Source organism: Sapajus apella, unplaced genomic scaffold, assembly GCF_009761245.1.
Source record: "Sapajus apella isolate SASKATOON/1434 unplaced genomic scaffold, GSC_monkey_1.0 scaffold33, whole genome shotgun sequence".
In the NCBI taxonomy this organism is placed as follows: Eukaryota; Metazoa; Chordata; class Mammalia; order Primates; family Cebidae; genus Sapajus; species Sapajus apella.
In genome coordinates, this window is record NW_022436973.1 from 16,095,632 (window position 1) to 16,101,622 (window position 5,991).

At 36.8% G+C, this 5,991-nt stretch overlaps 1 long non-coding RNA gene across 1 annotated transcript in view; it reads left to right on the forward strand.

The window, feature by feature from the left end:
* LOC116562916 overlaps nucleotides 1-5,991 on the forward strand; it is a 19,670-nt gene that overhangs the window by 719 nt on the left and 12,960 nt on the right. The window lies entirely within an intron of this gene.

Sequence of the window (5,991 nt, forward strand, 5' to 3'; positions counted from 1 at the left end):
TTCCTTCCTTCCTTCCTTCCTTCCTTCCTTCCTTCCTTCCTTCCTTCCTTCCTTCCTCCCTTCCTTCCATCCTCCCTCCCTCCCTCCCTTCCTTCCTTCCTTTCCTACTTTCCTTTCCTTCTTCCTTCATCCCTCCCTCCCTCCCCACCTCTTTCTTTCTTTCTCTTTCTCTTTCTTTCTTTCTTTCTTTCTTTCTTTTCTTTTCTTTTCTTTTCTTTTCTTTTCTTTTCTTTTCTTCTTTTCTTTTCTTTTCTTTTTCTTTTCCTTCCTTCCTTCCTTCCTTCCTTCCTTCCTTCCTTCCTTCCTTCCTTCCTTCCTTCCTTCCTTCTTTGTCTTGTCTTTCCTACAGTAATTCCAATTGGTATAATCACATGCTTCTCAAAAATTGCTCTGTTACTGGCTGTAGTTAGAGCAGTAATTCTGCAAGTGGCAGAATCATCCGGAGGGGTTGATACAAATACAGGTTTCTGAGTTCCAACCTCAGAGATTCTGATTTGGTAAATCTGGGGAGGGGCCTGAGAAGTTGCATTTTTAATAAGTTCCTTGGTGATGCCCGTGCTGCCTTGTGGGGACCACGCTGTAAGAACCCATGATTATAAATGTAAAGGAAAGAAAGAAAAAGAAAACCAGTGTGTTGTGCTTTCAATGTATCCTTTCCTCAAGCAAGGACTTGGAGTAGGTGCTGGTACTTCATGTCCATTTCTTGAATCCCCTAATTCTGTGATTCTGTTTACACTGGCCCAAAGACATGGATATTATCCACCTTTAACTGTTAGGTTCTAGAGATTAAAACTCTCAAATAGGTTAATATTTTCAAGTCAACCTAGGTATTCCAGCAGTGGGTAAGAACAATTCATTATTAAGTCAAATTGCTTCATGAAACCTTATCTTTCCTTGAAGGCTTTTCTTGGGATCCAGTTCACATATGTCCTAAGTTTTAGGTACCAGTGACTTCCTTTTGCTGCCTCTGCCTGCCAGGACAAGTCCGCTCCAAAGTTTGTTTGAGAGAACATCTTTTCTCTTCTCTAATAGCAATGAGTTTGGAAGAAACTCAAGGTGACATTGTCTTACCATTCCTCTTTTGAAGACTCTCTTTCATACTGTCTACTAATAATTGCTAACTTTTCAAAGGAGCCAGGGGAGATTAATATTCCGCAAAAGTGGATTTATAGCCAGTCACCTCTAAGAACATAGCCTGAGTCACTCTCCCTGACTCATGCTCACTCCAGAATATAGATAAAAATCTTCTTTTTAAACATAGAAAATTTATGAGCAAACTTCAAGGTCCTCCTTCCAAATTTAGCAATTAATCTTGAAGCCAGATAGGAAAAACAAGTGAAGGCTATTTGTAAAGCAGCACAAAAGGATATCCCAAATTTGGGTTTTCAGGCTGTCCACAGGTTGTGACTCCATTGACCTTTTGTCCTTCATGCTTCCTGCATTCTCCGAATTAGGGATAAGGCAAAATCTTCCCCAGTTATAAGACCTAAGTGGTTTAAAATATAAGCTGCTTTTCAGAATCCACAGAACAGATTGATAAGTATTAAAATAATAGCAATGCATTTATTGAGTATGTGTCCCTGTTTTAATGACTGAATCTCAAATTAAAAATTTTTTTCTTCATTTTTTATTTTTAAAATTGTATTACATTTTATCTGAAGTTCCAGGATACACGTGTAGGACATGCAGGTTTGTTATCGATATGGTTTGGCTCTGTGTCCCAACCCAAATCTCATCTTGTAGCTCCCATAATTTCCACATGTGTGTGAGGGACCCAGTGGGAGATGACTGAATGTTGGGGGTGGGTCTTTCTTGTGACTGTTCTAGCGGTTGTGAATGGCTCTCACAAGATCTGATGGTTTTAAAAACAGGAGTTTCCCTGCACAAGCTCTCTTTTTTGGCCTGCTGTCATCCACGTAAGGTGTGACTTGCTCCTCCTTGCCTTCCACCATGATGGTGAGGCCTCCCCAGCCATATGGAACTGTAATTCCAATAAACTTCTTTCTCTTATAAATTGCCCAGTCTTGGGTATGTCTTTATGAGCAGCATGAAAACAGACTAATACAGTTACATATGTAAATGTGTGCCATGGTGGTTTGCTATACCAATCAACCCATCACCTCTGTATTAAGCCCTGCATGCATTAGCTATTTACCTTGATGCTCTCCCTCCTCCAAGCCCCCTGACAGGCCCTGGTGTGTGTTATTTCCCTCCCTGGATCCATGTGTTCTCGTTGTTCAGTTCACACTTATACGTGATAAGATGCAATGTCTGGTTTTCTGTTCCTGTGTTAGTTTTCTGAGGATAATGGCTTCCAGTTGCATCCATATCCCTGCAAAGGACATAATCTCATTTCTTTTTATAGCTGCAAAGTATTCCATGGTATATATGTACCACATTTTTTTAAATTCCATCTATCATTGAGGGGCATTTGGGTTGATTCCCTGTCTTTGCTATTGTGAATGGTGCTGCAATAAACATACGTGTGCATGTATCTTTATAATAGAATGATTTATATTCCTTTGGATATATACCCAGTAACAGGATTGCTGGGTCCAATAGTATTTATGGTACTAGGTCTTTGAGGAATTGCCATACTGTCTTTTACAGTGGTTGAGCTAATTTACATTCCCGCGAAGAGTGTAAAAGCATTTCTTTTTCTCTGCAACCTCACCAGCATCTGTTGTTTCTTGACTTTTCAATAATCACCATTCTGACTGGCAAGAGATGGTGTCTCATTGTGGTTTTGATTTGCATTTCTCTACTGATCAATGATGTTGAGATTTTTTTCGTGTTTTTGGCCACATAAATGTCTTTTTCAAAGAAGTGTCTGTTCATGTTCTTTGCCCACTTTTTAATGGAGATATTTTTCTTGAAAATTTGTTTAAGTTTCTTATAGATTCTGGATATTAGGCCTTTGTCAGATGGATGGATTGCAAAATTTTTCTCCTATTCTGTAGGTTGTCTTGAACCCTGAATTTTTAAGGGCCATTTAGTCCTTCTACTGACATTTTGTGATGGCTTCAAATATTTTCCCATTTTACAGATCAATAACCTGGGCAAAGAGAGGGAGTTAACTTTGCCTGTATCATAGCTACTAGTGGTGATGCCAGCACTAGAAGCCCAGCAGAAACTCTTAACCACATAATGTACAAATCAATCCAATCCAAACCAAAAGAAAACAAAAGAATAGAAAGCAACCTGACACAGGGATAAACTAGTCACAAGGAAGTCTTTGATTGATATTGTTTTGTTTTAATTCTCAGATCTTTAAAGGATGTTAGGGCAGCATATTTAAGTAAGAAGAAAGTTTTGTCAGGTGTCAAATGAATTCAGGGACTTCCAGCTTTTAAACTGGAACAGGAGAGATATAGGGCTCATAACAATTATAATATGTCCAATTGTTATAATTTTATGCTATATAAGTATATATACAATATATAATACACAATTAATAATATATATTATATTGATTACAATGTGTTATATAATATATGATATTTAGCATATATTATATAAAGTTTTTAGAGCAGGTTTATTAAGATGTACTTCATATATTATAAAATATATCATGGCATATAACTCAACACTGTTTAGTATGGCCACAGAATTGTGCAACCATCAACACTAATTCCAGAACATTTTCATTACTCCAAAGGAAACTCTGTACCCACTAATGGTCATTCGCTATCTCTCTCCTCTCCTCTTTTTGCCTGGCAACCGCTAATTTACTTGTTGTCTTTATGACCTTGCCTATTCTGGCCATTGCTATAATGGAATCACAAAATATAAGGTCTTTTGTGATGGGCTCCTTTCACTTAGCATAATGTTTTCAAGGTTCATTCATGTTTTAGAATGTATGAGCCACTGCTTCATTCCTTTTTATGGCCAAATTATAATCCATTGCATGGAATATACCACATTTGTCTATTAGTTAGCTGACAACGGACATTGGGGTTGTTTCCACTTTTTGGTGATTATTACCTAGATATAGAATTGCTGAGTCAAACAGTAACTCTAAGGATGAGGTGGGAGAATTGCTTGAACCCAGGAGGCAGAGACTGCACCACTGCACTCTAGCTAGGGTTACAGAGTGACAGCCTGTCTCAAATATGCACACACACACACACACACACACACACACACACAGTAACTTTATTTTTAACTTTCAAAGAACTGCCAGACTGTTATTCAGAAATGGCTACACCATTTTACAATCCCATCATCGATATATGAGGGTTCCAATTCTCTACCCTTGCCAATGTTTGTAACTGTCTGTCTTTTATTTTAATCATCCTAAGGGACATGAAGTGATATTTCATTGTAATTTTGATTTATAATTATGTAGTGGCTAATGATGTTGAATATAGTTTCATGTTCTTACTGGCCATCTGACTATCTTCTTTGGAAAAATGTCCATTCAGATCCATTCCCCATTTATTAATTGAGTTGTTTGTCATTTCGTTGTTGACTTTGAAGAGTTCTTTATATGGACAAGTGTTTTCTCAGGTATATGACTTGCAAATATTTTCTCCCATTCTGTGGTTTTTGTTTTCACTTATGATGTTCTCTGACACACAAAAGTTTTTTATTTATGCTTTTGATGTCATACATATGAAACTATCACCTAATATAAGATCATGAATATTAGGTTTTCTGCTAAGATTTTTACATTTTAGTACTTACATTCAGATCTCTCCTACATTTTGAGTTAATTTTTTGCATATGATATGAAGTAGGATACAAATTTATTCTTTTGCATGGGGACATCCAGTCACCCCAGCACCAATATGTTGAAAAGACTATTCTTTCCTCACTGAATTGTGTTGACATCTTTGTCCAAAATCATTTGATTTTAAATGTAAGGGTTTATTTCTAAACTCAATTTTGTTCTACAGATTTGTCTATTCCATGCCAGTACATAGTATTCGAGATGATTACTGTAGCTACATAGTAAGGTTTGAAATGAGGAAGTGTGAGTCTTCCAACTTTTTTCCTCATTTTCAGGACTATTTTGGCTATTCTGAGTTTACCACATTTCCATGTTAATTTGAGGATAAGTTTGTTGATTTCTGTAAGCAGGGCAGCTGAGATTGTGATAAGGCTTGAGTTTAATCTGTAAATTAATTTGGGGAGTGCAGCTATCATAATAATATTAAGTCTTCCAATCCATGAACATAAAATGTCTTTCAATTTACTTAGGTATTTTTAAAATTCTTTCAACTATATATATATATATGTGTGTGTGTGTGTGTGTGTGTGTGTGTGTGTGTATATATATATATATATATATATTTGTTTTTCGTGTATAATCTTGCATTAGAGTTCTCCAGAGAAGCAGAACATATGGGATAGGCACATATATCCCATATGTACCTATGAAAGAGAGAGTGCAATCAATTATAAGGAATTGGCTCATGCAATTATGGAGGCTGAGAAGTTCCAAAATTTTCAGTCAGCAAGCTGGAGAACCCAGGAGAGCTGATGTTTCAGTTTGACTCCAAAAGCCAGAAAAGACCAGCTCAAGCAGTCAGGCAGAAGGATTTCCTTTTACTGAGCCTTTTTGTTCTGTTGAGGTCTTCAGCTGATGCATTGAAGACAGCACACATTAGGGAGAGCAATCTGCTTTACCCTGCCTACTGGTTCAAATGTTGATTTCCTCCAGAGAACATGCCTAGACATGCCTAGAATAACACTTGGACAAGTGTCTGGGTAGCCCATGGCCCACTCCAGCAGACATAAAAAATAAATGATCACACACTTCTTTGCTTACATTTTTTTCCCTAAGTATTTTATTCTTTTTAATGTTATTATAAATAAAATTTCATTCTTAATTCCATTTTGGGGTTGTTCATTGTTGTGTACAGAAGTAGAATTGATATTTGAATTTTTGAATTTTGATCTTTTATCTTGTAGTCTTGCTGAATTCATTTATTAGTTCTAATAGCTGTGTGTGTGTGTGTGTGTGTGTGTGTGTGTGTGTGTGTGTGT